Below are 10,767 nucleotides of genomic sequence, written 5' to 3'. Positions count from 1 at the left end.
AGTGAGCCGGGCAAACTACCAGTAGTTTCTTAGGAATTCTGATAGTCTCGTGGTAAGTGTCAGCTGAGCCACTGATTTAGTCCTACATGGAAAGGACTAGGTTAATCAGGAAAAATTTCCAGATTAACCCAGCCTTTTCTGTTTTTAATTTGCCAAAACAATGTATCTTTTCTGCCTCACACAGTCTGTACTTGTTGGAACTATGTTTTTACCAATTACCATAAAGCTTCAAGTTTCTAGAAGCCATGGACTGTCTTCCTTCCCTCTCCCCCCCTTCTTCTCTTCCTTCCTTCCTTCTCTCCTCCCTCTTTTCTTCCCTTCCTTCCTTCCTTCCTTCCAAAATGTATGCCTTACTCAATTCTACTACAATATCTCTCTGGCCATTTAACAAAGCTGGTTTTCATGGTCAACACGCTATAAAATTTAAAAGCGTGATGGTGCAGTTTGCTTAACTTAAGTTTAAACTTAATTTATAACTTTGGCTTTAATCATATATTCCCATTAAAGAATAATTCCATTTGGAGCTTTATTCCTTTGGCCTTCAGAGATGTCTGGTATTAGTCTTTATTCATTATATCTCAAGTGAGAAGCTGGCTATTAATCTATTCTTATAAGACAAGAGAGTAGATTCCTGCAAATTATAGAGGAGAGCCTTTTTGAACTAAAATTCTCTATACAGTGTAGATATTTTCTGTTTCTAATATATCTGTAATTAATTGAAATTGAACCAGTAAAAATATTTACTATTTATTTTGTAATCTTTTAACATTTATATTTTAACATTTAGTCAAATGAATTTCAGGCTGATCACCTATCTGCTCAGTCATCCAGTTCAACTTAGAACAATAGCTAACATTTAAAATCTTCTTATTATGTGTATGATGGTATCCTAACCCTTTGCATGTATTGACTAAATTAACTCACAAAATCCTAAGAGGTAAATACTGTGATATCCTTCTTTTATAGATGAATTATGGGCAGAGATATATTCACATGAGGGAAATTGAATCTAGAGTTAAACTTTTACTGCCTTATAAGAAGAACTAAAAAATCATAAATTCTGTATAATCATAGCTATCCCTTATATCTTGCTTTTAATATATCATTGACAGTTCTTTTTTTTCCCCCTAAGATTTTATTTATTCATGAGAGACACACACACACACACAGAGGCACAGACACAGGCAGAAGGAGAAGAAGGCTCCACGCAGGGAGCCTGAGGTGGGACTTGATCCAGGGTCTCCAGGACCTCACCCTGGGCTGAAGGCGGTGCTAAGCCACTGAGTTCCCCGGGGCTGCCCAACAGTTCTAATAATTTGCACAATGACATAGAATATTTTGCACCTATTAACTAACGTAATCTAAACAGCATCTCTTAGGTGGAAACAATTACTCTCTTCAGTTATATGTGAGAAAACGGAGACATAAGGATGTTATGTTAAATAATTTCAGGATAGGAAAACAGTGAGACATTGGATGTAACAACAGGAGCACTCTCGGTGACATAAGTTGAAATAAGAAATGATGGGAGGGCAGCCCCGGTGGTCCAGCAGTTTGGCGCTGCTTTCGGCCCGTGGTGTGATCCAGAATCGAGTCCCACCTCGGGCTCCCTGCATGGAGCCTGCTTCTCCCTCTGCATGTGTCTCTGCCTCTCTCTCTCTCTCTCTCTCTGTCTGTCATAAATAAATTAAAAGAAAGGAAGAAAGAAAGAAGAAAGAAATGATGGGAAATAAGAACTTCAACTCTTCAACTCTACCATAATCCATTCAGCCAGTTAGTCACAGACTAACTTAAAACTGTTTATCTGACTACTGTCAGATGGGATCAGAACAATGACCACTAAATTATCTATACAAAAAAGTAAAAAGGAGGAAATATTTGTGAGAGCAACATCTACCTGCCTATAATATAAATCAGGCATTTATATACAACTAGCTGATTTTCTATAATAGTTGCTAATATAACTACTTTATCATTCAAGGGCCACCTTATTTACCTTATTTGAATGGTCTTTGATCCTTGGCACTATCTCTGGTATTGTATTCATTTGTGTTATAGTACAACAAAAAACTCTGACACTTAGCAGTTTAAAACAAAATTATTTATTTCTCACACAGTTTCTGAGGGTCAAGAATTCTGGAGTAGCTTAGGTGTGTGGTCTTGGCTTGGGATCTCTCATGAGGTTGTAGGCATGCTCTTGGCCAGGGCTGTCTTCATCTGAAGGCACGATTGGGGCTGCAAGACATGCTTCCAAGATGGCTCATTACATGGCTGTTGGCAGAAGGCTCAGTCTCATTCAGTACCTCAGCGTCTCTTACATATAGTCATACATATAGTCACCTACATGTCTTCACAACATGGCAACTGGCTTCTACCAAAGCGAGCAATTCAAGAGAAAGTCTAAACAGGAAGTTGCAAAGCCTTTTGCAACCAGCCCTCCAAAGTCATATACCATCATTCCTGCTTTTATTTTCTTTCTGTTAGAAGTGAGTTACTACATTTAGCCCATCCTTAGTGGGAAAGAAATTGGGTGCCACCTTTTGAAGTGAATGTCAAAAGATATACCCCATCGCAGATACATGTCCACCTTATTTAAATTTTTTTCCTATTGTAATTCTTCACTTAGAATGACTTCTATGCTGAAGACATATCCTGCATTATATATTTCTTTACATTGTTTTCTTGATTTAGAATGTCCATTATAATTCTTTCTGCCTTTAGGAGAACCATGTATCTTTTGGGTTTTTGTTCATCCTTAACCTTTCCATAATACTCTTTCCAAACATCCCATTCTGCAATGATTTTTTTTTTTTTACCAGATGTTGATTCTTATTGCTGAAATTATTTACTTGTCATTAAGAAATACAAATTATAAGAGTTCTTATATCATCATTTTGGGTAGTTACATGATTCACAAGTTATTATTTAACATTTCAATCAGTGACTAGCCCAGAATACAATTAAGTCAGAAGGACAGGCCTCAGGGTAACATCAAATATTTATTGTCTGTTTACTATGTATGTATTTATGTAGTGCTATCCAAAGAGGATGGAGTAGTTAGCAAGATAGGTATGATCTCTGTCCTTACAGAGCAGAAGACATATTGGACAAGTCAGACATGGAGCAAATACTCAATACATGATTGGAATAAATGTTCTTAATAAAAATAGAAGAGACTGAAAACTCAGGTCTCGATGAAAGTACCAGGACCAAGGAAGAAAGAAAAATAGAAAATTCAACAAAAAAGGGAACCCACAGCACTTGCCTGGAGACAAGGAGTATCAACTTTATTATTATATATTATCCAATTTCTGTTTCTGTAATGCTGAACTTAGCTATCTTGAACACTATCGCTCTTCCTAGCTGGCACTGTGAAATAAATTGAAATGGTACCCTTACAATGAATGGAATGGCACTTTAAAAAATGAAGTCTTATGAATATTGTTCAAAATATTTTCAAAATGCTTTATGTACCAAGGTGATCAGTAACTTGGAGCACCTGTTTTCCAGGAAAAAGAAGGCTCTCCACTGACAGGGACCTTCCCTGTAACAAATATTATTTTAAAAAAGAAAATAAAAAAAAAAAATAAAATAAAAAAGAAAATAAACAGTTTAAATGAATGATCTACCTTTTCAACTAGTCTCCAACCTTTCTGAGATAAAAATTTATACCTAATATCTCTCCATCTCTCTACTGTGTCTTGCACAGTGCTCTTTGCATGGTAGGTACTTTCTACAATCTGTTCTGGACTTTAGAAATTCTATCCCTATTCAAACCAGTGAAAAAGCTAGCAGCTACTATCTCTGAAACAAAGTTTAGAAAACCATTTCCCTTACCCTTGGGAAAATTCAGCTCACTTAAGCCCGTAAGGGATACGTATGTCACAGGTGCCTCTGCAACTGCTGGACTAGAGACTCCATTCATTTTTTGCCACCTCGATCATGATCTTTTATATCAGCCCAATATAGTCAACTCACTGCCACCCAAAAGTATTCATAAATTCATCTTATACCCTCATTGATTTTTTTCCCCTGAACTGTCCACAATTTAATCCATTTCTTTTTTTTTTTTATCCATTTCTTATGCAATTGTCAACCTGGAATGTAATCTACTTATTAATGTGTGGTGGGACCAACATATAACACTCTCAACTTCCCTTCCAAGTCCAGAAACAATTGAGATAAAAGACGAGGGTGTTAAACTACATCAAAATAGCAACCTGATTACTGATAATTAAGTTATATTACCAAATTAAGAAATATGGCTCAGGGCATCTGAGTGGCTCAGTCGGTTAAGCATATACCTTCAGCTCAGGTCATGATCTTAGGGTCCTGGGATTGAGCCCTGCCTAGGGCTCTCAACCCAGTAGGGAGGCTGCTTCTCCCTCTCCTTCTGCCCCCCACCATGTGCATATGCACATGTGTGTGCATGCTCTCTCTCTCAAATAAATAAATCTTAAAATAAAAAAAGAAATATGGCCCAGATCTGTGGCCAAATATGTTTCTTAATCTTTTCCCCAGTGAATGCATTTGGTTTCCCTTTTTTTTTTTCTGTCTCTGGAATCTTTCTCAGAGAATTTAGTTTATGTTTCCCATTTCCTTACATGCTGACATGGGCAAAGCATCCCACTGTAGCTGTTAGCGGGATTATCAGTTTCTATGACATGTGGTGGCATGATAGCTCAACCATTAACTAGTAAGGGAGGCACAGAGGCATCCTTCTCCATCTGCTGCTGTGGTGTGAGGAAACAAGCAGAAGAGCAAAGAAGACCCCAAATTTCAACACAGTGACAGCTAACATTTCAAAGTGAAGTATTTCAACTTCCAAAACTGTTGTGGCTTCAAGCTATTTTGAAATAACTTATGTCTGAAAGATATTAGACAGTCCTAATATGTGCCCTATGTATATAACATACTGCAGAAGGCTGATCCGAAGGATCAGGAAAAGAGACCTCTTTGAAACAGTAAGCGGTAAGAATAAACACATGAGTGTGAGATTGGGTGTCTATCAAAATTATTCTATAATTTAGTTTGATTTTATGAGGATTATCACTAATATCAGAACGAAGATATTGTGATAATTTTAACAAAATGTCAAAACAGGTTTTAAAGTCTTTGATGATAGATGAAAAGGGAATGGATACACAAAAAGATTTGTATGGGATTGGCCATAGGGATATTATTCATAGTATTCAAAACATTAACAACACAGGAAACAACAGATGTTGGCAAGGATGCAGAGAAAGGGGAACCCTCTTGTGCTGTTGGTGGGAATGCAAACTGGTGCAGCCATTCCGAAAAACATTATGGAGGATCCTCAAAAAGTTAAAAATAGAACAATCCTACGATCTAGCAATTGCATTACTGGGTATTTACACAAAGGATACAAAAATACTAATTCATAGGGATATATGCACCTTGATGTTTTTAGCAGCAGTATCAACAATAGTCAAACTATGGAAAGAACCTAAATGTCCATTGACTGATGAATGGATAAAGAAGGTGTATATATACACAGTGTGTATATGTGTGTATATGTGTGTGTATATGTATATATATACATATACATATACATATATATAATACACACACATATATATATACATATACACACACAACATATATCACATCATATATATGTATATATATGATATAGATAGAGCTAAGCAAAATAAGTCAGTCAGAAAAAGACAAATACCATATGATTTCACTCAAATATGGAATTTAAGAAACAAAACAAATGATCATAGAGGAATAAAAGAGAGAGGAAAACCAAGAAACAGACTAACAGAAGTCTTAACTACAGAGAACAAACTGATCATTACCAGAGGGGAGGTGGGTGGAGAGAGGGTTGAAATAGGTGATGGGGATTCAGGAGTGCACCTGTTGTGATGAGTACTGGGTGATGTAAGGAATGTGTTGAATCACCATATTGTAAACCTGAAACTAATATTACACTGTATGCTAACTAACTGGAATCTAAAAAAACAAAAACAAAAACAAAAACCAAGACCTCTGGTAACATCCTAAAGGCCCATCATCTAGTGAAAAGATAAACAAAATGTAGTATCTTCATACTCTGGCATATTATTTGGCAATAAAAAGGACAAACTATTTTTACGTGTTACATCATGGATGAACTTTAACAATATTAGGCTAATAAAAGCAACCAACTTCAATAGGCTACCTATTATTTCATTCCATTTACATGAAAGGCCTAAACAAGACAAATTTACAGAAACAAAAACCAGATTGGTGGTTAATTTCCTGGGGAGAGGAATAGGAGTAGAAATTGATTGCACATTGGTTCCAGGGAAATTTGGGGGGTGATATAAGTATTCCAAATTTTGACATTTGCATAACTCTATAAATTTACTAAAACTATTTAAATCATACACTTAAAACTGTTGAATTTTCTAATATATAAATTAAACCTTGCTAAAGCTGTTGAAAATAAGGAAGAAGTAAATGTTGAACAAATGGATCATATATCTCTTGTGTCCAGCAGAGAGGAAAAAGCAGCTGACAGGGACATTTCCACCTGCTTGATAAGCATACTGATATGGTAAATAAAAGTTTGTCAAATTGCTGTAGCAGAACACTTGATTATAATCATCCTGTTCACTCTGACTTACCTCTACACTTAGTAACATCCTCCTGAGAGAGTATTTTGTTTTGAATGTAAAATTTTACCCTTTGGAAACCAATATGCTGACCCATAAACACATACTTTCCAATAAACGTGGTGTTTTATTTCTCCTTGTAAATTTATACATTGACATTTATATATAACGTGTAAATCATATATCCATAAACTCATGTATCAGCCACATGTATGGTGATCTTTTGAAAGAGAATGTCCTATGAAATTGACTGGCTGGGTGACAAGTGAATTTCTGCAACAGATACTTGTTGAATGAATTAATGATATAGGAAGCTTAGGAAAAACACTTTAATATAAGGAATGATATAATCTTGGGCTATTTTGCTACTTGTTACTTTAATGACTCTTAAGATTTTGCCAAAACAAATCAAAATGAGATGGTATACACAGAAGCTCATTATTTTGTATCTTTTCCTAATGTGCATATATTTTGGGTTGTTTGGGTGGCTCAGTCAGTTACACATCCAACTCTTGATATCAGCTCAGGTCTTGATCTCAGGGCTGTGTATTGAAGTCCATGCTGGGATCCATGCTGGATGCGGAGCCTACTTAAAAAAAAAAAAAAAGAAGAAGAAGGCACCCAATGTGTGTTTGTTTTAATGAGTTATAGTGATAATAATTATGAGATATACGTATAAACCCCTTGAAGAATTAACTCTTTGAGTTACTTATACATTATATATTTATTATGTATAATAAAAAGAAATAAAATCAAGAGAAGTAGATTTTGAAAAGAAAACAAATTCATGGAGGGGCACCCGGATGGTGAAGTGTCTGCCTTTGGTTCAGGTCATGATCTCAGGGTCCTGGATGGAGCCCTGTGTCAAGCTCCATGCTCAGTGGGGAGTCTGCTTCTTCTACTCCCTTTGCCCCTCCCCCTGCTGATGCTCTCTCTCTCTCCCAAACAAAAAATAAAATATTTTAAAACAAACAAACAAACAAACAAACAAATAAATAAATAAATAAATAAATATTAATGGAAATTAAGGTTCTAAGGAGTTCTACATTAAGCTTATACATCCTGGTTAAAATATATTATTTGAACCAAGCTACAGTAATTAAAGTATGCTAAGATTAACATTGGTAGCAGTCTTACAGGACAATGAAGAGAAGAGTTGTTAGAAAATGTTAAGCTATAAATTCAGGCAGTTGAGGAAGTAATAATGAGGCATTAAAAAGCTAAATGTAGAAAAAAAAAAACAGTGGATGTGTTTGTTTTAACACCAAATGGGGTTATTGCCTCTTATCTTTGAGTGGCTCCTTGGCTAACCCACAGCCCCTTCTTCAAACTCATATCTTCCAAGCCCAAGGTCACTGGGCAACTCAAATCTCTGACCCCAATGGAGGACTCTCTGCCAGAGGAAAAAATACACCCAAGAGCTACTGCCAATCAGAGATTTAAAAACAGAATATAACTAAACACCGCTACCCAATTGCATTCTCATTTAAGAAGTAATGAGGTAGAAGCAAAGGGAGGGAGGAAAGGAGTCCCCACTTTAATGGTTCCCTCTGCCCTACAGATGTTCTAGTCAGTGCCCACTGGGAAGAGGGTCCCAAAGGAACACGGGAGACATTTATTCTCTGTGGAGGGTGTGAATGCTGTTTCTTCACTCAGAAAACAGAGGTGCTATTGCATCCAGATTTTCGCACCTGAGCGAATAAGGCTGAGAAAGAGGAGAGTTTGGCTTTTCTGGCCTCATGTTCTACAGCATCTAAAAGCAACGAAACAGAGGGTGGATGTGGGGCCTGGCTTTCAGCTCAAGTTGGCTATTTCCCTTCAGTCTGGTCTGTAAGTGCTTTCTCTCTAGAGTGCTTTTTTTTTCTCATCTACTGGGGTGTACACAGAGGAAGGTGGGAATGTGGGAATTGGCTTTATTGGAGTTGGGGCTAATACTGCCTTAGCTGACTCCATGGTACTTTCTTAAGATAGTCCCTGATTAATGAAGCTCAACCTTAAAACCTTAATGGTGATTGCATTATTGTCATATTATAGATATAATCGCTTTTCAGAGATTAAATTTCATATTGAAAGAAGACGGTTGTTGTTAATATTTTTTGTAGTCTATTACTTTTCCCTACATTAAGCATTATCTTTTCCATCCCATTTTACTGTGTTCCCACTACACAATTCTGTTTTCGGCTCTCTGGCTGATGATGTCATTTTGTAAATCATTTTGTAAATGTAAAGCATTTTGTAAATCATTTACAGCAAAAGGTCATCCCAGAACTTCTGCAAGTCAACTGAACAGATAGAGTATGTGGAATAAAGACTCATTAAAACCAGAATATTACTATTTGGAATGAATTTTTTCAACAAGGGTAGGTAGGGTCAGGACAGAGATTTTATATATATGAAAGAATGAATCCTCACAAGAATTGTAAGACATTATGCTATGTATACAGATACACAGGAGATTTAGAAATTTTTTTTCCAGTTATCCACAGGCACAGAGCAGGCAGTGGATTTGACATTTAAACTCAGACTTAACTGTCAGCTATATGCTCCACCATCTATTACATTCTACCTCTTGTGTAATCTCTTTATTTTCTTTCTAAAGAAACAGGAAAAGTAAACAAATGACTTAAAGTCACACACCAATTAGTGGCCAAATTGGAAAGACTCCTATTCAGGAGTTCTTTATAGAACTTTTAAACTTATAAAGAACTTATAAAAAAGTTATAAAAACTTTATAAAAACTTTTATTTTTTTATAAAAACTTTATAAACTTTATAAAGTTCTTTATAGAACTTTATAGAGGCATTGTCAGTTTCCAGCAGGTTCACTGAAGACGTTAGTATTTTGGGAAAAGTTCCTCTCAGCAAGGCCATTCTTTGATCTTCCAGGACTTATTAGACGTGGCGATGAAGAATCACACTCCCGTAACCGAGTTCCTCCTGATGGGAATCCCTTACACAAAAGGGCTAGAAAACATGCTCTTCGTCCTATTTCTGGCCTTCTACTTTCTCACTCTTCTGGGGAACCTGCTCATTCTTCCGGCCATCCTCACTTCCTCCAACCTGCACACCCCCATGTATTTCTTCCTGGGAAACCTGTCTGTGTTCGATATATTTTTCCCTTCAGTGAGCTCCCCCAAAATGATGCTCTCCCTAAATGGGGCAAAGCCAGACCATCTCTTACCCAGGCTGTGCCTGTCAGCTCTTCTTTTACCACTTCCTGGGCTGCACTGAGTGTTTCCTGTACACCGTGATGGCCTTTGACCGCTTTGCGACCATCTGTCACCCTCTGCGGTACACAGTCATCATGAATCGCAGAGTGTGCACCATCATGACGCTAGGCACCTGGGTGGGGAGCTGTCTGCATGCAGCTGTACTCACATTCCTCATCTTTCACTTACCCTTCTGTGGCCCCAATGAGGTGGACAATTTCTTCTGTGATATCTCAGTGGTGTTACCCCTGGCCTGTGCAGTCACCTCTCTAGCTCAGACAGTGAGTTTTACATCTGTTTTCTTCTTATCCTCACTTCTTATACTCGCATTGTTGTCTCTGTATTGAAAATTAGCTCTTCAGAAGGCCGGCGAAGAGCTTTTTCAACCTGCAGTGCCCACCTGACTTCCATCCTGCTCTTCTATGGACCGGTGGTCCTCATTTATCTCCAGCCTGCCTCCAGCCCCTGGTTGGATTCTGTGGTTCAGGTGTTGAATAATATTGTCACCCCTTCCCTGAATCCTTTGATATACACCTTGAGAAACAAGGATGTGAAGTTGGCTCTGAGGAAAGCACTGATCCAAGGAGTACCTACTTGTGGGGCGTAAATTCTTAGGTCATCATCTGTCCCTTCAACATTGCCTTGTCTTTATCTGGGACAACTAGTCCCTTAGAATTGGTGTGATTGCCAAGTAGGGGTTTGATGTCTTATGATAGGCTTTTAAAGTACAAATTTTCCTCACAAGTAGGTGAGGTTGGATAGATTCTGGTGTGATTTGTGTATATATTTATATAATTAATTATTCAACAAAATGTTTTACGAGGCTTAGTAAGTGCCAAGCAGTATTCTTTGCACTTTCCAAACACTGGTATATGTAATTACCACAATTATCACTCAGAATAGATAACATGACCCCATTGACTGAAGAGGATATGA

The 10,767-nt window shown here is 37.2% G+C and overlaps 1 pseudogene; it reads left to right on the top strand.

Moving 5' to 3' along the window:
* Positions 1-9,526: 9,526 nt before the first annotated feature.
* Positions 9,527-10,438, top strand: LOC112920143 (olfactory receptor 10D3-like; annotated as a pseudogene).
* The last annotated feature ends 329 nt before the right edge of the window (positions 10,439-10,767 follow it).

Source organism: Vulpes vulpes, chromosome 12, assembly GCF_048418805.1.
Source record: "Vulpes vulpes isolate BD-2025 chromosome 12, VulVul3, whole genome shotgun sequence".
In the NCBI taxonomy this organism is placed as follows: Eukaryota; Metazoa; Chordata; class Mammalia; order Carnivora; family Canidae; genus Vulpes; species Vulpes vulpes.
Note: the sequence above shows the minus strand (reverse complement) of the source record. Positions and strands in the feature narration are given on the sequence as shown.